At 44.1% G+C, this 25,752-nt stretch overlaps 1 long non-coding RNA gene across 1 annotated transcript in view; it reads right to left on the bottom strand.

Moving 5' to 3' along the window:
* The window catches only part of LOC138769392 (uncharacterized), a 95,606-nt gene extending 70,912 nt beyond the window's left edge, over positions 1-24,694 (bottom strand). The window contains exon 1 of the long non-coding RNA XR_011359248.1: positions 24,618-24,694. This is a non-coding gene — a long non-coding RNA (uncharacterized lncRNA). The remainder of the gene's footprint in view (positions 1-24,617) is intronic.
* Positions 24,695-25,752: the final 1,058 nt, after the last annotated feature.

Below are 25,752 nucleotides of genomic sequence, written 5' to 3'. Positions count from 1 at the left end.
TGCGGCCGCTATTCACTGAATAGTGGCCGCAAAAAACTGACATGTCAGTTGTTTGCGGTACAGCGAGAGATCCCGGCCGGAGTGTATACTATGTGATAGAAGATAAGGCAGCGTGTCCTTTCGTACAAAGAACGGCCGTTGTTGCCGATTGCAACAACAGCCATACTTTTACGAAAAGATACGCTGTGTGAACATAGCCTTAAGTGACACAGGGGCAACTGTAAGGAAGACAAAGGGTGTAGTTGACTCCACCCCCAGACCCTGCTAACTGATAGAAGGACCCCAGTACAGCACATACTGCCTTGCGCAATGATATGTACAGTTGTGTCAGGACAGAATTTAACCCACTGAATGTAAACAAGGTTCTTATTCACCTGCAGCAAGCAGAGATCTTAAAAAAAAACCTAAAAAAACAAAAACAAAAAAAATCCGACCAATCACAGCTCAGCTTTCATATCTGAACAAGCTGTGGTGATATGAAACCTGAGCTGTGATTGGTTGCTATGGGCAACACCAGGCAGTCTTGGTTTCAGGCAGCTTGATATATCTGGGGCATAGCACACGGGTCATGTTGGTCGGTATTTTTGCCAGAACCAGGAGTGGGGCTGGAACAGAAAAACTGTAAAGGAAAGATTTGCCTCTCTTTCTGGATTTTGGCTGACAAACGTACTGACCGAAATATTATGTGTGAACCCAGCCCTTTTTTTTGACAACATGGAAGGACCCCTGGCCATAAGGAGCGGTCTACATATGATTGTGATCGCCTCCGTGGATCTTTTCTTATGTTTATCTGGGGTTTTGGTTGGAATTTTCTCAACAAACGTAACGCACCTTCCGCTTTTCTGACAAAACATGGGTAAATTGTTCGCGTAACAGGAGCTGATTGGGTCAGGGCCTTTTGACCCATAAGACTAGGTTGTTGGGGAAGATTTTATCCTCTGCCTGGTAACAGGCCAGTGATTGGACCAAGGAATCCATGTGACCCACCTTCTTTACTATAACTAACTCTATTAACCCTTTGCGGCTGCTGACTATTCTGACGTAAGTCGTTCACCTTTGTGATATCTCAGGTGAATGTGATTGCATGGTTGTTTTATCATATGATCATATAGTTCACATGATTCACCTGTTGAGTTTAGGTTGTCTATTTAGCCTTTAGTAAAGATGGCCATGGCCGGTTTTAGCTCTTCCGAATGATGGTGCTCACTAGAGATGAGCCAGTGCCAGAAAATTAATTTTGGACAATGGATTTGTCTCAAATTAAACAGTGTTCGACTGCAGCAGGGACTCTACTTGGGTTCACTACACTACACTGGGCCGGGGGCTGAGTGTATAGCGCACGCAGTTTAACCGCTTACCTTAAAGTTGACATTGGCGTAGGACGCCACAGAAAGTGTATACGAGAGCAGTGACTCCTGTCAAAAGCAGAAGTATTTCTGTACATGGTGTGGCGAAGCATAAACTGTATGCCTTGGCGTTTAGCTAACATTCACTGGTTCTGGGGCACCATTCCCAAAGGGTCTAGAAAATAAGTGGCGATATGAACAGGATTAATGCTTTCTGTGCCTCCAGGTGGCCGCACTCCTTCACTGGGCTAGGTACTTTACATTCAGCCCAAAAAAAGTTAGCTGAGTGACAGTGCATACAGTTAACACTGCTTAGTGTACAGGAGCAGGGTCTCCTGCCTTTGACAGGGATCCCTGCTCCTGTGTGTGGTTTCCTCAAAACATTTTTGAGAAATTTAGATCAGATAAAAAAAAAAGAAATAAAATTAGAGCAAACCTGAACTTTTGGGGAAATTCAATTTAAATTTGATTTGTTCAGAATTTTCTTTAGCGTCCACGTGTTTTGTGTTCTATTTAAATGTATTTTGTTAGTTACCATAGTGATTTATAAAGCCACGTCAGCTACGATTTTAAGCGCAGTGTTGTCATGGAGTCTTTTACTAGATACAAATCACTAAATGTGATGTGTTCCCATGTAACCTAACTGGTTTTAGACATGTTAGAAGTAGATCTGGAGGTGGGCAGTGATTCGGAACCACGTATGGTTTCCATGACAGAAAACGAAAGAGGACTTTTATCACTAGAATGCCTCAGTGGTGCAGCCTCAGGCTTTGGCCATAAAATTTTTAAGAAGTCATATCTCAACAAAGAAGTAAAAGTAAAAATTGTGGTTTTTGTTTTGCATTTTTGCTTCTAGATATATGACAGGTCTACGATAGATCCTCAAGAATTTGTGACGGAGTGCTCACAACAGAGTATTGGTATTTTTTATGAACTTTCAGGTACCATCATCTCATAGAAAATGGAAACAAGGAAGAGATGTTCCCAGGATTAGAACCCCACCAATCCCAACTTTTGTTGGTGATGTTCTTGGAGAAGAACTTTTTTGGTTTACTTTAGCTGACCACCAGTGGTTTGAGGATCCCTACCAGCCTTCCGGTAAGCTCGGACCATATATCTCTGGTATCATAGCAGTCCTTCTGGGTAATAGTATTTAATATTTTCAAGTGTAGTTTAATATAAAGAATGTCTGCGACCTCATTATATCCATCAGGACGCACTTCCGGCCCTTTGACTGCAGGGGAATTAAAGCTAAATGCATTAAGCAATATGATAAATGCACATTACTTATCTGGGCTAAATCATTATTATGGTAACATAGCGCCATATGAATCGCAGATGAAGCCAAGACCTCGGCTCGCAGCTTACGGTAAACATAATGTTTGTGGGAAGTGTCTCAATCAGCTTTATGGATCTCCCTCTGTATCATCAGCCTGGTCTTTTAAAGTCAAAGAAAATGGACTATAACCTGTTATTCGCCGGCCTCGGCAGAAGTTTCACAATAGGTGGATAAATACAGGCTGAAGAACACTAGTCTAAGAAGAAGGTCCTTCATCTTTGGTAGGGACCCTCTTTGGAAAGGCCACACACTGGACGCACATGCACTGAATTATATGGAGCATTTACAGCATCAACAAGTTTCACAGAAGTGGAGGAAGGAAAACTTATACTGTTGTCCTGAGGACCAGGAAGAGAAGAGGTGGTGTGCATGTGACTAGGAATGAGAAGGGAGCCATTCCAAGAACTAGGAATAGAAGGAGAACCATTCTAAAGGACTTGCAATGAGAGGGGCGTTATTCTGGGGACTAGGAATGATAGGTGAGCCGTACTGGGGTAGTCATTGTAAGGGCTATAAATGAGAGAGGAGTCATCCTAGGGACCAGAATTGAGAGGAGAGCCATTCTATGGATCAGGGTAAAAGAAGAGCCATTCTCAGTAATAGGAATAAGAGGAGAGCCATTCTATGGATCAGTGTAAGAGAAGAGCCATTCTCAGTAATAGGAATAAGAAGAGAGCCATTCTATGGATTAGGGATAAGGGGGGGGGGAGATAACTCTAATAATTCTCTAATATTTTCGGCTGGATCGGTCAGTCGTCTAATATGTTAGGATTCCCCCCCCCCCCCCCGCCAACGGCAGGTAACCTTGGGGTCCCCTCTTTCTATTCGAAAGTCAGGAAAGTTTGGTTTGAACTAACGTATATGTGTGTCGACAGATTGAGAGAGACAACTATAATCGAATGACCATTAGGTCAACAGCTATTGAAGGTATATGGGCACCTTAACTGAAAGCTAATATGACTTCCCTCACATTGGTAATAGAAGTTTCCTCTGAACCTTCCCAAATCCCAAACATGGAGTTATGTAGGACATCTAAAGATGTATACCGCAACATACCTTGACTGTTCAGGATTTGATAACCCTTATGGAAACATTAATAGTGGCCATATTAGTTGACTCTCAGCTTTTCCAGGTACAGACATAATATAAAAAATGAGAATTTCTGACCTGACAGAAGTCAAATTTTTTTGAGGTAATGGCCTTTTTTTGCCTTTACTAAAAAAAAAAAAAAAAAGCCGATGTTCACACTGGGAGTAGACTTTACAAGATCTTTCCTTCACCCCTGGACACCATCATCTCGTATAGACAGATTTAACGTGAGTGTTATCAACTGATAAAGGATGGAAATTCTGCCCGTCCTTTCCACGCTCTTCCTGTCATCTATTCGTTTTCCCCATAAAACCTCTATGGCACGAGCTTCCTGCACAGCGGGGTGATACGCGGTAATGTGAACGTTCTCAGATGTTCTTCGATTCTGCCGCAGCTGTATGAAGCGTCGCCGTCACCACCGTTCACTCTCTTATTTTAATCCCGGCTTTTCACAGAACCTGCTTCTATCTAATGTGAACTAGGAATCTCAATGAGCAAAAGCAGGTTCCCGAGAAGCCATTTTGAGTCTCCAAAGGAGGGATTACAGAGGAAATGCTTTACGCATGGGTTAATTCAAGATGGCTGCCATGACAACAGCCTGGATTAACTCTTTGTTCCCCACTTATTAAAGAAGACACAGGTATTTTATTCTGGAACAGCTATATTCGTTAACAGGTTTCCTTGAAAATGATTTTGAGGAAAGATGTAAAAAATGGATTTCCTTTATAACGCCCTTCAGTCGAAACGTACCTTCTATTCTCATATCAGTACTACAATTTTTTTTTTGTTGTTGTTAATTTTAGGTAAAATCATGTGACCTCCATCCAATATGAATGCGCCGCATCCTATCATGTTAGGTTGAGAAAAGTTGGCTAATTTGGTGGCGCTAACCATACTCAAACCCAAACCTGCGATTTTTCTTTCCATTTGTATTCCTATAAGATGCCAATTGATTTTCGACCAAGAGTTTCTCTCCTGGCTTCCCAATACACATAAACATTTAGCACGGCCAAATGTTTATGCGTTCCATGGGGAGGGGTAAGCTGCAGCTAGACAGTCAGGTGCCAACTTATCCCTCCCAAAACAATAGGGTTGGACATTGAAAATCCTTTACGACTGACCCTATCTCCACCAACATCATCATCTGTGGGTGGACAGTCGGGAGTTCCCCATACACCTTATAAGTACTGTAGACTACTTTAGTACAAGGGCACCTTTACACTATGGCTTTGGAGGTGAAACATACATGTCTTTCACTACTACTGAAATCAGTCTGAATCCAAATGCTCGGGATTTGACTCCCGGTGGCTGGAGAAGTTGAATGCAGGCCTGCGGCTGCATCCACCTTCTAAAGCCACTTGGAGTCACATACTGAGCATTTGAGTTCGGACAAACCTGAACGTTCGGTAAATTCACTCATCACTATGCTAAGGTCTTCATTTATAGATATTGATGGAAATTTGCATTCACTTCTAAGTACCAAGTCCATTTCTTTCTTCAAATTTATGATGGTGCCCGACAACTGACACTTTTATGCTGCTATTATATACTGAGATATTCAACCATGGGAAATTGACTGGTGCAGTCTCATTTTCAATAGGGGCTTAGATGTTGGTGCATAAAAAAACTTCTGATGTCAATTTCATGGGACAGGAAATAGCTGTCTGACATGGGGCTAACTTTCCAGTCACCTCATCTTCCTGGCAGTAAATGACACTAAGAGAACCCATCTCTTTACCTATTTATGGTATGTTAGCTATATTTTTGAATTTTAAAACTTTTGTTGGGAACGGGGGTGAGAACCTGTATGAACGATCAGTATCTGCCCTTCCTGGATGCTGCTTAAAGTAGCCATACACATGGGTTAGCTGTCACCTGAACATTTGCTTCTGATCCTTCAACATGAAATGTTCAACTCTGCTACAAGCGTTCATGTGTTTTGATTAGAAAGAGAGGAGAGCTAAGCTGTTGTCAGACCACTCTGGTGGCAGCTTATTTCTCAGAGAACAACAGATATGGGCACTTGAAATTCAACATGCCTGATCCATCCCCACCAACTAATGTGTCAAAGGAAGAATTTGGAGGCTGTCATACACATTAGAAGGTTAGCTGGGCCCGCAGTTTTTCTTTTTAATGTGTGTAACCCTTTTTAACATTTTTTTTTAATTGTAAGTCTATTTGAAAAATTCAGCTGGCCGGGAACTTGAGGTCAAAGTGGGCAGTGATCACCAATCCACTGTTTCTACTGGTCATGAACTCGTATCTGCCAAAAAAGATGATTGGTCATGATCATAGTGAAGTACGACCCACAAGGTTGAGATCGTCATCCAATGGTTATGGTCAGCTTGAGTCCTCTCAGACACTTGGGCCCGGACACCTGCACCCCCGACCACCACACCTATCCTATACTGCAGGGCAAGTCTTGTCTGGTTTCGAAAAAAAAAGTGCTATCTTTTTTTGCTATTCGGCCTAGCCAAGATTCAAGATGTTTAACGTCTCGACTTTAAACGTAAAACTTGCATCAAGCGATGATTTTCTTAATCGTCCTCTTACACTGATTGCGTCCTTGTATTTTGTATGGAAATATCCTTTAATTTCAATCACATCCTCTATTGGTTCTCCGTCACCTCTCCTCCTTTTATCATTTTACCCTGACGACCCTTTCCCAGCCTCTCTCCTCTACGTTCCCCCCCTTGCTTCTTCCTCTCTCTCCACCTCTCTTCTATCTCTCCCTCGTTCTCTCCTCTTTGCTTGGAGAGGCAGCGCTGGCTCAACGCCAAGGCGAAAAATTCCATCTCCTCATCCAGTGCAGAGCCGCAGGGAGGGAGAGAGGATGGGGGGAGGGAAGAAGAGAGAGACATGGGGGGAGGGGAGAGGTGAGAGGGAGAAAAGGGGGACACAAAGACTAGAGCGACTGCAAGAGACACAGAGACATACCCAATGTATAAAGACGAGGACCATAGAAAAGGGGGGGGCTGAGGTGCTAAAAGATTAAAAAGTCCTATATAAAACCTAGCCAAAAAATAACTTTTATAGTTTCATTCGAGTTTGTTCGTCTGAAGTAGACGACTATCAGTTTCATAGTGGGTTTAATTGGAGATGCAGTTTGGTAACATCTTGGCTGTTTCGAATTTTTTAATTTTTTAATTTTTTAAATTTTTTATAAATTTCTCGGCAAGGTGACGCTGCTGTTGTGCCCACCAGATTTTTCCAGCTGGTGGATCTTGCAAGTACTGAATCAGCCCAATAGTGTACCCTATGTTCCACTGGAAGGACATGTTACATACCACATGTATACCATTTATACTATACAGTATGTATTTTGGGAAATATATAAAAAATGGCTGGCAAACTGGCATAGCAACCAACCAGTGGACCCAATGCAGTACTCGCCGGGATTCCTTCCCCCATACTTTAACTTCCTGTAGATAAAGCAGTACAGTTTACATTATTTTCCATATGTAACTGGGGTAGTATATCTACTGGATGCAAATGGTTCCTAATATTCGTTAATCATTATCTCCAACAGTGGGAAGCCACCATTATTATGAGTAAAAATGGTCGTCACACGACCTTCTCTCTACCGAACTTGAGTCTCCTGCAAAAAAGCTTGAGTCTCCCATTGACTTCAATGGGGTTTGTTACTCAAAACGAGCACTCGAGTTTTGGGAAATACTCGTCTCGAGTAACAAACACCCGAGCATTTTAGTACTCGTCGTCAGCTATCTCTCCTGATCTCTTCCTGCATGTTAGACCGTGTGTAGACCACGTATACATGTACTCTGATTGGGGAGCGGAGTGAAAGATGCTCATGGATATTACAGGGGACGATTATCATGCAAAAAAAATCGTTATATTGTTCGGATTTGAATGATCGTTTTATGTGAATGCAGGCAACAATCGAAATATTGTTTATGTGTCGTTGATCGCATCTTTTGAGCTGAAGCTAAAATCGTTGTTAATTGTTTGCTGTAATTCCACATTCATTTGCTAATCGTTCAGTGTAATTTCACATTGTTCGCTCTTTCGCTGGGATCAGATGGAGTAAACGATCGCAACGAAGACAATCGTTCTGTCTAATGTGATCGATTACAGGTAGCACTTGTTTGTGATCGTTTATCTATAATTGTTTATCGTAAAAAATCGCTTTGTCTAATAGTGCCCTTAGATTTCATACATCTGAAGTGGACAGGGAGTCGGGAGGTCTCATACACATTAGATAGTTGTCCAACCCTGCAAAAATTGGCTATTTTTTAATTTATTCTTTTATGAAAATTGGCAAATTTAGATGACTTTATTGTATGTCCAGATTAAGTCTAAGGGTTCTTTTACACGCACGGATAAATCACCAAAGCAATCGTTTAGCGAACGACAAGCAATGATTTGTAGTCTTGAACGGTAGACATTTGCACAAATGGGTAAAACTTCATCACTTCGATCGTTTCGCAAAATAGTATCGTAGCCGTATACTACTGATCCCATTTCTACACCTGAAAATAGACCAATCACCATGATGATATCTGCATCTACAGTTACAAAAAACATCCACAATTTATTTCCTTTTAGTAATAGCCGTTCGGCAAAATAATTTCAAACCTGCCAAACCTTGTATTAGGTATTAAAAAATTGGACATACAAAAATTCTATATTCTACTATTACTGGAGTTATAGGACAACAGCCAGGCATTAAATATATTGAGGGGTTGTCATAGGGCGGCCATATATTAGACAACTACCTATCAAACTTCCCTGAATGAAGGTGAACCCTTTGCTTTAAGAAGGACATAACACAGGTTGGTCCGCTTATCTGTACAGTATCCAACCTGGCAGTTTAATACCAGTCTTGGCTGGCACATTTTTCGATGCCCCCGGGATACTTGGCAAATAGACTACATACCTAGAAAATCTATGTTCGACATGTGGAAGATAAATAAAAGTAATATAGAGGGGGATTTTTTAAATCCTTTCGCCAAAAAAACTGGTGTAAAAAAGTCAATTTTTGCACAGTACTCTGATTTTTGTGCAAAAAAGTTGCAAATTTTGCGATCATTGAAAAATTGGTGACAATTCTACACCAAAACCATTGATAAATCCCTCCCCCCCCATACATCATATAAATAATACGAATTTACATCGACTTAAATCGCTGTTTTTGTTGTATTCATTTAAATCTCTTTTAATTAAAAAAAATTTGAAACTACAAAAAGTACTAAAAAAATATGCCAAAAACAAAGGCAGGCACAACCTCCGCATCAGTAAGTGAACTTCCCTAACAGCCGAACCAGGCAGAAGGCTCTGCAGAATGCTTTAGAGACTATGAGTGCGATAATCTGTAGAGCAACATTATCCGTCAGTATCTGCAGGAGAAAAAGCAGGATGGTAGGAAGGTCTGATGGCGGTTATCGGTGGGAGGTCGCTGCTCCAGCATGGCTCGGATCATGGAAGCAGTAGACTGCAGAGAGAAAGTATTGCCTATTAGCTAGAATAATATACAGCAGGGAGGGTTCACGACAGGCAACTTTGCAGGAAACGTTGGGCGGTTTGCGGCGCAGAAGTAGAATTAAAGGTGCAGTGCTCTGCAGCACGATGCTCTGCAGTCTACGGATCCAAGACACAATTGCTCTGTTGCAAGTAAGAGATTTTGCAAGTGGAATTCCCAGGATGGGCGACCAGAACAAAGCTGGAGAAGATGCTGGGCCCAGCTGGGAATAGCCAGACAGGATCTTTCTAGGACAGAGTGTGGCTAAATATAGCAGGAGAGGGAGGGGGTGAGAGAGTGCGGCACTATAGAAAAGGAGTGCGGGGCTAGGAAGGCGGCTACTATGGGGCTACTAATGAAGGTGGGGGGTGTCACTGAGCCAGAAGGGAGCAGGTAAAGAACAAGAAGAAAAAAAGACCAGGAACAAAGCTGAGAGAGAAGAGGAGACGGGAGGAGGAGGAGGAAGGAGACCTGCAGTGAGGAGGGAGGGGGCCCCCACTGTCTGTCCTTGTATAACTCTGTCACACAGCACTCTGTCACTTGCTGATTTCTGTTCAACCTCAAGAGCATTGCATTTAACTCCTTGGCTGCCCGTACCAGGCAGAGCTATTCGCTGAAAGAGGTGACCGCCAAGGAGAATGATGGTTACCGGCTGTCAGTCTGTTCGGAAAGCATCGGATACAAAACACGTGCAAGTTTAAATAAATCCCTTATAAAACAAAAACATTCCGCCGTGTTAAACTGCTTAAAAGCAAGCTCCGCTTTAACCCCTCGAAGGCCCAGACACTTAAATTGCACAGAATTTTGCCTTGACGCTGATAACTGCTTTTTATTTGTGTCTTTTTTGTAGATGTATCCTCCTTTAAAACTATTGAAAACTATTTTATATATTTTCATGCCGTTTACCGATTCTAACAAACATTTGGATGCATTCTTAATTCTATAGGTTGGTATGGTCACGAACATACGTATATGTCTTTTAACAAATTTTATTCAACTTAAATTATTTTATAAAATTTCTGCGTTTTTTTTTTGTAATCACGTTGAATTTTCTTTATTAAGGATCATCATTTTTTATTCTAATGGTATACATTTATTATCCTTTGTATCACTAAATACGCAGGCATGGTTAGACAACCCCGGGGTCCTTCCGTGGACCCTGACTTGTGCCCATATAAGGATTAGGCACCGATCATGATCCAAAGGGAGGTCTCCTATGTTTTATCCTATGTGCTCCACAATTAGTATTGACCATGGAGAACAAAGAGCTGATGGTAGATATCAGGTAATGTTCCTGACAACATTTTACATAGAACATAAGAGAGATTCCAAAGGTAGAATTAGGAATTTGTGTACGCAGAACGCCAAGCAAGAATTTTGGACATGTACCACTCACTTATATAGTACAAGCCCCCAACATACTGCATTATCACAAAACCCTTTAGTATACCCCAAAATAAATACAGACGAGATTCTCCGAGCACATACAGGTACGTAAAAGTATACAGATTCTCTGGCATCCCATAAGAAAGGACCACCTAAATAGATATGGACCCTATGACAGATCCCTTCAAAATAGAGGCACCGGGTTAGACTCCTCAAACACATATGGACCCATTTAACAATTACAGATTAGGGATGGTCTGAACCGAGTTCGGTTCAGGTTCGTACGAACCCGAACCCTCGGTAATGGTCCCCGCTGTCTGCCCGCTCCGTGGAGCGGGTGGATCCAGCGGGAGGACCGCCTGGAAAACTGGGATACAGCCATAGCCACAGGCTGTATCCCAGTTTTCCAGGTGTTCCTCCCGCTGTATCCCCCCGCTCCACGGAGCGGGCAGACAGCGGGAATCTGCTGCCGAGCATTTGGGTTCATACGAACACGAACCTTGGCAGGTTCGGACCATCCCTATTACAGATTAAAAAATAAGTACCAAAATCTTGTGAACTAAAAAGACATCCGGTTTACTGACCCCAGACAGATTCGATCTATTTACAGACCCCAAATCAGACCCCTCCTGTTTAAAGACCCCAGACCCAAACTACACACATCTGACCTCAGACTTTCAGATACTCGGCCTTCCCTGTTCCTTACAGAATGCTGTCTATGGTGGTGGCCAAGGGCGTAGATAGAATTCATGGGGCCCCATAGCAAAAAACTGTACGGGGCTCCCCTCCCCTACGCACAACACAAAGTATATATAATTTGGACAAAAACTAAAATCTCTTGTGCCTACAGCTACAAAAGTGACTGGCAGAGCAGAGAACCAACGGCTGCTTGCTCTGTCAGTCTACTGTATTTAACTATAAGGGCCCATTAGGAGCCCTTAGGGTTAAATACATAGATAAAGGAGCTGACTGTTCTCTTGAAGGAGCCCAATGTTCTCTTACATACCAAGAAAAAGTTTAAAGGAAGACAAAGATCTCTGCTTCACTGCTCATGCACTGCTCATGCAGCCAGAACAGAGGTCAGGGGTTATCAGAGCAGGGAAGCAGAAATCTCTTTGTCCTTTGCATATTAACCCCTAGACGACCCTGGGCGGTCCCAGGTGCCGCATGTAGCCCGGGACCGCGGCTATTAGCGGGTACGGTCCGATCGACGTGCCCTCTAATTCAGTAATCAGATGTAGCTGTCAAAGTTGACAGCTGCATCTGATTACCACTTGCAGCCTTATCCCTGGTGTCCCGTGACGCGATCGCGGAGGGGGCAATCCCCGTGTCCTTAACCGGCCGGGGTCTGCGCCGTAATTGCGCTGATCCCAGCGCAGCACTTGGTTGTTTTCGGCTGCAGCAGCCGAAAGCAATCGAGTGACGATCTCATCAACCTATGCAGTATAACTATACTGCATAGATCTCAATGAGAGATCAGTGTGCATATACTAGAAGTCCCCCAGGGGGAATACCCCTAACCCCAGGGGGAATAACCCCAACCCCTGGGGGAATAACCCTAACCCCAGGGGGCTTCTAGTATAAGTGTAAAAAAGAAAATTTTCCTGATTTTCACATTTCTGATCTCGCACGGTAAACAGCGCAAGTGTAAAAAAATCCCAAAGTGGAAAATTGCGCATTTTTGGTCGCATCAAATCCAGAAAAATTTTAATAAAAAGCAATCAAAACGTTGCATATGCGCAATCAAAGTACCGATAGAAAGGATAAAGGAGAAAGGATAAAAGCGCTATAAGCCTGGGAATGGAGCGATTTTAAGGAACATATATTTGTTAACAATGGTTTGAATTTTTTGAAAGCCATCAGATAATATAAAAGTTATACATGTTACATATCGTTGTAATTGTAACGACTTGAGGAACATATATAACATGTCAGTTTTACCCCAGGGTGAACAGCATAAAAACAAAAACCCTTCAAATTAATTAAATGTTTTTTTTTTCAATTTCACAACACATTTAATTTTTTTCTGGTTTCGCAGTGTACTTTATGAAAAAATTCAGCCTGTCATTGCAAAGTACAATTAGTGGCGCAAAAAATTAGGGCTCATGTGGGTTTCTAGATGAAAAATGCAAGTGCTATGACCTTTTAAGCACAAGGAGTAAAAAATGAAAACATAAAACACTGGGTCACTTAGGGTACTATTAGACGGGCCGATAGGGGCTGGTCGGCTAGATCGGCGCTCGTTTACAGGGCCTATTACACGGCCCGATAATCGTTTTACCGATGTCCTTGCAGCCCTTGCTAACCTGGTATACATTACCTATGCCTCTTCTCCGCGGGTCCTGCGCGCTGCAGCTTCAGAGCGGTCTGTCTTAGCTGACAGGCCACTCAGGCAATCACTGACCGCGGCGGTCCTGGCCTGTGATTGGCTGAGCGGCCGTCAGCTGAGACAGGCCGCTGTGAAGCTACAGAGTGCGGGACCCAGGGAGAAGAGGAGCAGGAGGAGCCCTGAGCCATGGATAGGTAATGTATTCTTTTGCAAATCATTACCCGCCGGCCATGCATTGCTATTACGCGTAGCGGTGCGCGGTCTGTGGCAGCTAATTATAGGTCTGCACCTATATCAACGATCAGCCTATGACAACGATCATCGGCTTATCGTTGTGTTTATTACACGGAACGATAATCGGCCGGATATGGCCGATTCGGCCGATTATCGTTCCGTGTAATAGTACCCTTACACACAGCAGTACATTAGGGGTTACGCAGAAGGACACAGGAGACTCTTATCTTCTCTGTGAATCCCCGGGCCCCCCTCCCCCAGGGGGCCCCATAGCAGCTGCCTATCCTGCCTCTATGATAGCTACGCCACTGGTGATGGCCAAGACTGAAGGAAAGCATGGAAACAGGGAGAGGTGAGTATGTGTTGTACTATTGTAGCTCTTCTAGGCAAGTGGGAGAACTCTACTTTTCAAGAGTTGACAACTATGATATACACCCAAGATCCCTCAGTATACTCTGCCTTTATTGCCTATATTGCCTTTTGTGACAACCTAAAGTTTGGGAAGTACATGCAGAACAAAAAAAAGGGGCTACCGATTCTATAGCAGCCCTACGGGTATTTGCCATGAAGAGATGATAGGAATTAGCATGATGTTGTGGCTGATTTAGGTGAGGGTTGCCCACCAGTAAAGCCCCTATTTCACGGGTCGTTTCACGGGTCGTTCCCCGCTCGCTGCCGCCGCTATTTAACACGGCTGCAGCGAGCGGGTGAGTGCGGGAGGGGCAGCGGGGAGCTGCGTGGGGGGGGGGCTGCCCGGGTGATTGCTGATCGTCCGGGCAGCCCATAGGATACAGCAGCGTCTGCTGCCGATGCTCCTATTCAACGGAGCGACGTCAGCAGATCGTTGCTGTATCAGTCGCTTGTTTTTGAAAAACAAGCGACTGCAACGATCAGCCGACATGAACGATGTCGGCAGATCGTTGCACTCTATTCCACGGGACGATTGTCGTCCGTAGCGGCCGATATCGGCCGAATACGGATGATAATCATTCCGTGGAATAGGGCCAAAAGACTCCCCCTATATCTTATGTGCTCTGGGCCGGGGGTTGTTGAAATGTGTTTCCCTTTAAAAGCCTCCTCTCGTGGGATGTACCATGTATAGAGCTTCTATTTATACCATTTCCTTCAGTCGAGTCAGATGGTCATTCACACTTTCGTGTCCTTACTACACACATCATATTATCACCACTTCCCCAATGTTTTGCAAGCGTCTTATTTGTAACCACAAAGTGCATCATGGTGTTGAGCAGTGAAGAGGTCAGAAGCTGTGACTATGAGGAGGCCAACTGGTGACTGTCTGACTACCGCATGGCTCCTAGGTAAAGAGCGCCACTTCCTGATATTGTCATTCCGATGACCCAAACAGATCACATGCTCAGCTCTTTGTGTCGCCCCATAGGCACTGAATGGAGCGGCCACGTTCATGCTTGGCTATTGCTCTATTTAAAATCCTCTTTCCATTTTATCGATGTGGACCCACCAGCTACCAGACTTTCATCAGCCACAGTATATTGTGCTTAGGTTATACATATTTATTGTGACAAAGCCCCTTTAAAGGTATGCTCTCCATTAAACACAGCTTACATATATAAGTAATGTACATAAATAATTGAGTCATTTTGTAAGTACTTCACATATCCTGTACTGATCCTGAGCTATATCCTGTATTATACTCCAGAGCTGCACTCACTATTCTGCTAGTGGGGTCACTGTGTACATACATTACATTACTTATCCTATACTGATCCTGAGTTACATCCTGTATTATACTCCAGAGCTGCACTCACTATTCTGCTAGTGGAATCACTATGTGCTAAGGCAATCAAATTTTACATGCAATACTATGAATAGCTAGAAAGCCTTCTTAACCAGGATTGTAGCAATACTATGATAAGTATCACAATTGGTAGGCATTCATATTATTTTACAATGGCGCCTGTCAGGGGTAGGATACGTTAGGCTGCAAGTGAGCAGTCAGTTCTTAAAATTGTAAGAAAGGACCTGAGTCACCATGACAAAGGTCAATTTGTGTTGTCTAGATCTAGACTACAAGGTCAGAGCATCTCCACAGTTAGGGCCCTATTACACGGGACGATTATTGGCCGACACACAATGCCAATGGTCCATGTAAAAGAGAAATCATTGACTGATCACATCTTTTGTGAGACATTTATATCCTCTCTAGGCAGCTGCACTTCTTCCCAAGTAGACGGAAATGTGTGGCCAACTATGATTGAGTTAATAGGCAGCACAAGTGACCCAACCACATGACTGACCCCTATAAAGGTCCTGCAAACAAGCGCCGATCTTGCTCATTGGTACAGGTTTGCAGTGCTGCCATATAAAATGGTCCTTAGAATACTTCACCTTATTTCTTCAATGTATCTACATTGGAAATCCACCATTTTATTATGCACTCCTGTGCATCTCCATGGTTACAGACTACAAACAAACATTGCGTAGTCAGAGTCAAGAGTTCTCATATATGAGAGAGAGATGTATGATAGATATATAGATAGAAATTATATACACATATATCATGGCCAGGCTTATTATGCTCCTCCCCCACCTTCTGAATACAAGCTGCAGGGGAGGGAGGAGGGGTAAGAAGATGCACAGTGGGGAGGGGTGGTCATGATTATGGGGGGATGCAGGGTTCATGGGGCAATTACAGAGGGGGTATAAATTATGGAGACTACCTGCAGAGGGGGATGGATACAATATAGCGGAACAGCTACAGAGAGGGGAGGGAGGTATATAGTATGGGGGGAAAAACTCTGGGCAGGGGGGGGGATATAAAGTATAGGGGGCGTTACTTCGCAGGGGAAATGTATATACAATGAGGAAACACTTGCACAGGTGTTGAGGGTGGAATACAGTATGAAGGAACAACTACAGGGGAGGAGGGAGGTATACAGCATGAGGGGACAACTACAGAGGGAGGAGGAAGGTATACAGTATGGGGGGAACAACTACAGAGGGGGAAGCTATACAGTTTGGGGAAACAACTACAGGGGAGGAGGGAGGTATACAGTATGGGGGGAACAACTACAGAGAGGTATACAGTATGGGGGAACAACTACAGGGGAGTAGGTAGGTATACAGTATGGAAGGGAAAAAACTACAGAGAGAGGTATACAGTATGGGGGAACAACTTCAGGGGAGGAGGCAGGTATACAGTATGGGGGGGAACAACTACAGAGAGAGGTATACAGTATGGGGGAACAACTTCAGGGGAGGAGGCAGATATACAGTATGGGGGACAACTACAGGGGAGGAGGGAGGTATACAGTATGAGGGGACCTTACTGCAGAGGGGGATGTATACAGTATGGGGGAAGAACTATAGGGGGGTAGGTATACAGTATGGAGGGGAACAACTACAGGGGAGGAGGGATATATACAGTATGGGGGGGGGGCTTACTGCAGAGGGGGGATGTATACAGTATGGGGGAACAACTACAGAGAGGTATACAGTATTGGGGAACAACTACAGGGGAGGAGGTAGGTATACAGTATGGGGGGGAACAACTACAGAGAGGTATACAGTATTGGGGAACAACTACAGGGGAGGAGGGAGGTATACAGTATGAGGGGGCCTTACTGCAGAGAGGGATGTATACAGTATGGGGGAACAACTACAGAGAGGTATACAGTATTGGGGAACAACTACAGGGGAGGAGGTAGGTATACAGTATGGGGGGGAACAACTACAGAGAGGTATACAGTATGGGGGAACAACTTCAGGGGAGGAGGCAGGTATACAGTATGAGGGGGCCTTACTGCAGAGGGGGATGTATACAGTATGGGGGAAGAACTACAGGGGGGGTAGGTATACAGTATGGAGGGGAACAACTACAGGGGAGGAGGGATATATACAGTATGGGGGGGCTTACTGCAGAGGGGGGATGTATACAGTATGGGGAAAGAGCTACAGAGGGGGGGGGGGTTAGGTATACAGTATGGAGGCTTTACTGCAGAGGGGGGATGTTTACAGTATAGAGTAACAACTACAGAGGAGGAGGGAGGTATACAGTATGGGGGAACAACTACAGGGAAGGAGGGAGGTATACAGTATGGGGGAACAACTACAGAGTGGGAGGGAGGTATACAGTATGGGGGGGACAACTACAGGGGAGGAGGGAGGTATACAGTATGGGGGGGACAACTACAGACTGGGAGGAGGGAGGTATACAGTATGGGGGGGACAACTACAGGGGAGGAGGGAGGTATACAGTATGGGGGAACAACTACAGAGTGGGAGGGAGGTATACAGTATGGGGGGGACAACTACAGGGGAGGAGGGAGGTATACAGTATGGGGGAACAACTACAGGGGAGGAGGGAGGTATACAGTATGGGGGGGACAACTACAGGGGAGGAGGGAGGTATACAGTATGGGGGGGGACAACTACAGGGGAGGAGGGAGGTATACAGTATGGGGGAACAACTACAGACTGGGAGGGAGGTATTCAGTATGGGGGGGGACAACTACAGGGGAGGAGGGAGGTATACAGTATGGGGGAACAACTACAGACTGGGAGGGAGGTATACAGTATGGGGGGGGGCAACTACAGGGGAGGAGGGAGGTATACAGTATGGGGGGGACAACTACAGACTGGGAGGGAGGTATACAGTATGGGGGGGGCTTACTGCAGAGAGGGGATGTATACAGTATTGAGGCCAAACTACAGGGGAACTTACAGTATAAGAGCCTAACAACAGTGAGACATACAGTATACAACCATATACAGGAGGGCTACAGTATAGGGGCTCACTGTGTTACTCTGAAAATAGGACCCACACCGAAAATCATACCGTGTTTCCCCGAAAATAAGACAGCGCCTCATATAAATTTTTGCTCCCAAAGATGCACTATGTCTTATTTTCAGGGGATGTCTTAGTTTTCCATGAAAAATGAACAACAAAAAAAAATGAACAAAACAATTAAACACTTAATATATACTGTACAGTAGTTGTCATCACAAACCAGCCTAACCAGACATAACCCTGGTGCTGGAGGGTGGCGGTGGGGTTCCTACGTTCGGGGGGCGCTTTACTTTCAGTGGGATGCCTTATTTTAAGCTATCCTGTGTATATATATATATATATATATATATATATATATATATATACCCATACCCTATGTGTGTGTATTTATATATACATATATACCATATACTTTCACACATGTATTTTACCCTCTCTCCATTGATTTCAATGAACATTTTCCATTCGCAGATGCTTTGAAAATATACACGTAGGTGATGTACCTGAATAAGTGGCCCTATAGATCAGCATTAGCTCCATATTACAGAACTCATGGATGCAAGATACATTAACGTGACTGTGACCTCAGGTACTGGGAAGCACAGAGTATTTCAGGAAGTGTGTGTTGATGATGTCATTATGTGAAGAGACAGGTGTATTGCAGGAGAGGAGTCTGATGTCCCTGTGAGGGTGGTGATCAGGGCTTTATGTAAGGAGGAAATGGGGGCAAATGGGAAATGACACCCCTTAGCAGCACAGAGTATTTCAGGAGACAACCATTTTTAGGGTATGTTCACACTTACCGGATCCGCAGCTGATTTTCTGCTGCGGATCCGCAGCAGATTTCATTTAAATAACTGAACACAGCATCAAATCTGCACCATCAAATCTGCTGTGGATCTGCTGCGGATCCTGTAGGTGTGAACGCACCCCTATGCTATATGGAGTAGATTACATTTAATGAACTGGGTTGTATGAGCCTGGGGCAGTGTCATGATGTTAGGTGGGAAATGGAGGCAACAGGGAGACTGCAGAGGAGGAGTATCCTGAGCAGCACAGAGTATTTCAGGACATGGAGGGAGGGGGATAGGATCTGCAGCTCTCTGGCACTTTGTGTAATCCGGTATTTTTAGATGTCTTTCTGCAGCTGCTCATTTCTTCTCACAGCGGCGGGTTCACACTCTGGAACCATCTCCAGGCATTGTGCCTCAGTCTCGCCTGCCCCATCTTGCCCCAATTTGCAGATTTTAGGGTTGTGCACCCCCTCCCCCCCGGGCAATCGCCCGATGTATCATAAAAACTCATTTTGCATTCTCTTTGTCTACCTGCAGTCCCCCCTCCAGTCCATTCCCCGTGTACATCCCATCCACAGCTGGAGCCACATTCAGGCGGCCCCATTGTTTAGTCACAGGCAGGCGGTGGGGCAGTGAGCGGGTTAACCGGGTCTGGAGCAGGATATAAAATTCATCCCTAACACGTTACAGCAGTGTTCCTATGTTCCCTGCAGCTTTTCCTCAGCTATTCCCGCCGCTCCTTGTAACCCCAAATCCCACAACCGCAGAGCTTTAGAGGTGTCTTAAAAGCTATTTTTTAACCAGCCCGGCAGATTTCAATAGTGTTATATTATCTACGCCGGCTTTTTGTGGTTAAAAAGGAACAGGGCTGTTAAGCTGCCAGGCACAGGACTGAATATGGCGCCCATGCACGACCAGCATTTTTTCTTCTTTTTTTTTTTTTTGGGTGTGTCCGTAGAAAACAATGTGCGCCAAAAATTAGTAAGAAAAAAACAAAAAACCCTAAGCTTCAATGGAAGAGCGAAATGCGTCCGAAGAGATCCAGATGCAACTAAGCCGAGGCTCGAGGAGCGAATCCGGCATTGCGACGATTAACGGTTAATCGTATTCAATGTGAGTTTAACGCCTCCAGGCTTATTGCAGTACTAATAGACTGTAGGTATAAGTTGGGGAGCTCCCTAACGTATTGGAAAGGGACCCCCTCCTTGGTGAGGAATTGTGCTGACTCCGCCAGTCCGAATGGTTTGTCACATCTGTAATGGGAAAAAGGGGCATAACCCTATTCTATGTACTGGTTTACATTGCCTATTTGGACAAGGATTGAGCTGCGGGCCACTATGGCCAGTTATAGGAGCTGTCGGCTTAGGGTATACCCCCTTGGGCGGTGCCGTGATAAATCGTTGAACTGATGAAGAACATCCATCTTGAATCTGTCCTTTGCGGATATCCAAAAATTCACAAAAATAGAACCTATGAAGAACGTCCTTTCATGGTCTGACCAGTACAGCCAGACAGTATAGCCCCATACTTTAAGTAAAATTCTGCAACTTTCTTCCACATTATAATTCATAACAATTTACGAGATCTCTGCTTGCTGTCAGCATAGAAGCGTAAAAACAGTATAGCTCCAATACTTTTCACTTCAGAGGGTTTGTTGCCGTTGTATCCGGTCTAGGTAATGCTATGTGAACTGAACACACCAGCCATACAGATCTGCTCAGTCCAGGCTGTTTAGATCACAGAGCATTTTTTAGGCTGGATGCAATTGTAACAAACCTTCAGAGGTTTTCAACTTTTCTTTATTCCCTGTCGGCAAAGGGAGATCCCGAAGAATTAACGGGAGTTGCAAAACTTTTCGTGATCCAGATTATCGATTAGTCTTGCAGATGAGATATTTTGCAGTACATGCCCCTTTAACAACTAAAAATGAACCGAGGGTCCGACAGGGACACATACACACCAGTCAGATACATATTTGGTCTATACGTAAAAAGAAGTAAAAAGACCAAATGGGCAAAAGAAGAAGAATCCATTACAGCCGCTCTTATTACCCCGAGAATCGGCCCTGGATTTAAAAAAAAAAAAAAAAAACGGAAAAAAAACGCTCTTTCGGACCAGATGAAGACATTTTTATAAGGTCGTTGAGAACACAAAAACGTAGGAGGGCCGCATCAATCCCACAATTCCCCCGACAAATGAACCAATTGTAGTCGATTAATTTATGGCCCTTATTATGTAGACAAGGAGTAATGTGGGTCTGGGGTCACCTAATGGACAGAGATGGGGGCTAATGTGACAAATCTCAGCCCCAACACTGTATGAATCTCTATGACCAGCACCAAGCTGAATTATTCTTTGTGCTTTCCCTTCTTGTACTTATTTTAAATACGTTATTCATTCGATGTAATTAAAATTCATACTTATTTTTATTTATTATTCATTTTCTGTTTATTTGTAACAGTTTTTATTTCTTTTCATTCATTTTCTTTTAGATTTTCTGTCTTTTTTTTCCCTCTATTTGCATTTTTTCTTTTTTACTTATTTTTATTTTCTTTTATTCCTTTTCTGTTTATTTTTTATTTATTCATTTTATGTTTAGATTTTGTCATTTACTATTTTTTATTTTCTTTATTTTAGTTTCATATTTATTTATTTTTATTTAATCAGTTTGCTATTTTTTCCCCATATATCTATCTTTAGAAATGTATTTTTGACTCATTTTTGACTCATTTTTCTGCTTCTTTTGTATTCTATTTCAGATTTTAAGGTAAAAAAACAAATCTATATTTATAATTTCCTATTTGCTATAATTTTGTTGGGATCCCCTTAAAATCTCAATGGATTGGTTTTCCCTGCCCGATCCTATTGTCTCCTGATCACGGCGGCGGAGGTGCCTGGCAGCCACCCATCTCCCACCACCACAGAATTATGATGCCCATTTGGCTGCGGCAATCGTGCATAATTGATAGTAAAATCTGCCAATTAAAGTATGAAAATATGAATAATCAACGGAAAATTGAATAATTTTTAAACATATATATACATATATATATATAGGTTATCATGGGCCACAATTCAGAACACATCAATACTCTAATTCTTGTAGCGATCGAGCCATCCAGATATTATAACCCCTGTCTGGTAGAGTATATTGGGAGTTGTTGTATTTGCGTCTTCCCTGTGGATAGGATAGAAGTGTCTTGCAGACATATGGGTCTCGGATACTCTTTGTGTCCCGCCATGTACCGTAGGTAGATGAGGGATTCTTAACGCAAAGTGTGGCCGTCTTTTAAGGGAGTTGCCTCCCAGCTTATAGGAATGAAAGGCATGTTCAGCACCTGATTTCTGGATGCTGTCAGCAGGGAGTGGGGAGAGATTGGGGGGGACTCTCAGTGGGTGGAGAGGTGTTTGGGGGCCTATAAGGGTATAGCATAGGAGGAGGAGGAGGCGGATTTGGGGGCCTAGAAGAGAATAGTAAAGAGGGAGGAGTATTTGGGGGCCTGCAAGGGAATAGCAGAAGACAGCCGGGAGATTCAGGGCCTGGAATGGACCAGTATGGGAGAAAGGAGCAACTAGGGAAAGACAATATGGCGGCTTTTAATGATGCAGATAGCACAAGATCCAGGTTCTGGAATAGATATAAATATGTGATATACAGATGTAGCAGAGCCCAGTATTTGATTTAACTTGATGAGGCCGCATTCTGATATTGCTGGAGGTTCACAGCAAGCAGTGGCAAAAAACAAACTCAGCTCTGCTGCATCCGCATGGGACTATTTTTAGACTTTCAGACTCTTTGGAAATCACATTGTGCCGCACTATGAGTCATGTTGCCTGTGCCGGGCGATCCCTGCAGGTGTTTGACTAGGAGCTCAATCACAGGCTATCCTTATAAACGCCGGGGGAAAAGCACTGCATGACTTCCCTGGCACCGAATACCAGAATGCACCAAGATCATGTGACAGTCTGTGTAATCTCTCCGGCCGGGACCGGAGACATGCAGGCAGGGAAGGAGTTAATGATGCATCTCTATGCAGCGTAGGGGTGATGGGTTATGCAGGGTTCTGTGCTTTGGGGATGGGGGGGGTCTTAAAGCTGCAGGTGTGTAATATTTATTTCAAGGCCTTTAATGGTACAGATTGATCCCATAGAGCATTGTGCAGTGGTTCCCACCTATAAGGGTTAATGTTCTGTAGCTTTGCAGCAGGGAAAGGGGACGGATAGCGGTGAAGCAGTGAACTATGACTATGAGGTTCCCACATTACTATAGACCCCTTATATAAAGAAGAGGCTGATTTTGCATGGAGTTTGGGGCTGAGGCCATAGGGAAGGGGTTAAACTTGCACGTAATGTTGTGATATGTAATTTTGGAGAGACTAACCCCAGAAGAGGAACAGTAGACTATCTGCCGCCATACCACCTTTAATGGATGACCATGCAGGAAATAACCGGAGCCTTAAAGGGGTTAATTCTGGAGGTACAGTGAGGAATGAGTTCCTGGTGCAGAGAATAGGAGGCAGGGAAGGGGTTAATGCTGCAGAATTGGATACTGAAGAGGAAGGAGTTAATATAGAAACTCTACAGCTTCTTTCCCATGAAAATCTACAGTTTATCCCCAGAACAGATAGAGTTAATTTTGCAAGACTATTCATTACACTTGCGTGACCCTTTAAGGATGGGGGTTAATTTGCAGGATTTGTTTTCAGGCCAAAAGGATAGGATTCCAGCAGAGACTGAGTTAATTCTGCAAGACTAGGCATTGCTCCTGAAGAGGTTAAATCAGTAGGGCCATGCAATGTGCTACAAGGGATGGGGCCGTGATCGCTCTCTGGGACATGGAGGGTGTTACATTGGCTGCTTTGTGTGACCTCAGTAAGTACAGGGTTAATCCAGCCGTTCAGACTATATATTACAATAGAAAGGTGATGGGTGATGGGTGACTTAGTCTCTCTCCAGCAGAGATAAGGTTAATACTTTAAGACCGAGGTTATTCTGATGGTCATGGTGAAAAAACAAGGGGTTAACTAGCCATGCCTCTGCAGTGATGGACAGTCTGCCTTTAGCATAGATATGGTTATATATTGTTAAATCTATAGGACCATATATAATGCTGTGTATGATCTCCACACCGGGGAAGGGGTTAAAGTGACTATATATAGTGCTCTGTAGGACCTAGGACCCCTGCAGCAGGGTAGGGGTTAAAGCTAAGAGACTATGTATATTACTGTATGGGATTTCTGCAGCAGAGAAGGGGTTAAAGCTAAGACACTATGTATATTGCTGTATAGGACCTCTGCAGCAGAGAAGGTGTTAAAGCTAATGGAACTATGTATAGTGCTGTATAGGACCTCTGCAGCAGGGAAGGGGTTAAAGCTAAGAGACTACATATATTGCTGTATAGGACCTCTGCAGCAGAGAAGGGGTTAAAGCTAATGGAACTATGTATAGTGCTGTGTAGGACCTCTGCAGGAGAGAAGGGGTTAAAGCTAAGAGACTACATATATTGCTGTATAGGACCTCTGCAGCAGGGAAGGAGTTAAAGGACTATGTATAGTGCTCTGTAGGACCTCTGCAGCAGGGAAGGGGTTAAAGATGCACGGTCATATGAATTACCCTGTGAGCAGGGGTTAATGCTGCCGGGCCTGTATAAGGCTGTATGTGGCCTCTCCAGAAGGGAAGGGGTTAAAGCTGCACAACCCTGGTTTCTGTCAGTGTGGGCCCCTGCAGCAGGGCAGGGGTTAAGGCTCCTGTCTCTGGCCCCTCTGGCAGGAAGCGGCACCCCCATTGTAGCTCCTGTGCGCCCCCCTGGGCAGGCCTCTCCTGGATGATATAGACAAGGAATGTCATTCTTACCTCCCCGCTTGGGATGCCGACTCCTGTGTAATAAGATGCTGCTGTCTATTCCTCCTCAGGCGTCTCTTCCTCTCTCTAGGACTATGTGCCCTGTGTCTGTCCTGGCGTCTCTTCATTCTTCCTCGGTTCCCCTGTCCCAGCAGTTCCCTTCCCTGCGCTCTCCCACCCTGCGTCCTCCCTCCTGCCCTGCTCCTTCTCCCACCTTCTCCATGTCTTTTTCTCTCTTTCCCCCTGTCTGCCTTGTCTTTCCTCTCCTCCCATGTCCCTCCCAGTATTCCCCTCCCTTTTCCTCCCTCTTTCTGTCTCTCTTTTCCTCCATCTTCCTTCCTGTAGCCCTCCCTCTGCACCTCTGTGTACTGGTGTCACCTCGTCCCTGCTGTCCCCCAGGGGCCCCAGCCTCAGCTTCTCCTGGCTTTGCAGTAAGGCATCTGTCTGCTCATCTACATCCCACATAGAAGTCCTTCTCTTCTTCATGGCCACATACAGAGATTGAGTGAACATTCCCATACATATTGATCATCAGATCAGGGCCCAGGATTGGGATCTAACCTAGGGGAACGTCCGCTTGTTCTTTTTATGGGTTTTCTCTGCTTTTCTCCCTCACTCGAAAAACTTTCGACCCCCCCCCCCCCCCCAAAAAAAAAGGAGTCCATGAGAATATATTATGAACACAGATCGGGAGAAGACATCCAAGGTTACAGTCTGTACAGCGCTGTGGAATATGCTGGTGCCATGTAAGCAATGGGAAGTAACAGTTAATATGAACAGGGACCACAGCTATAGTTGTATAATATATCACTAATACTAGACATGGACTTGGCCATAATACTTCGAATTCTCATCTGGGATGGGGTACAGACTAAATTTATCATAATTTTAGGGAATGTGTCATCCGAGAATATAAACCTATTGTATAAATCAAGTTTTTATAGTAAAATTTTTTTTAAAGGTTTGTGGGGGGGGTTTCTCTCCACTTTTATGTCCTGAAAGCTTGCAGTTTTCTATCTAGCCACTAAGCTTAAAGCTAAGCTCCCTGTTCTGTCTGTGATGATAAGGAGGAGGATGTGGGAGAAAGAGATCTGTACAGAATCACAGTGAAAAGTGATACCAGTAGATATAGATTTCAGTAGATGAA

The sequence above is a fragment of the Dendropsophus ebraccatus genome, chromosome 12, assembly GCF_027789765.1.
Source record: "Dendropsophus ebraccatus isolate aDenEbr1 chromosome 12, aDenEbr1.pat, whole genome shotgun sequence".
Taxonomy (NCBI): Eukaryota; Metazoa; Chordata; class Amphibia; order Anura; family Hylidae; genus Dendropsophus; species Dendropsophus ebraccatus.
Note: the sequence above shows the minus strand (reverse complement) of the source record. Positions and strands in the feature narration are given on the sequence as shown.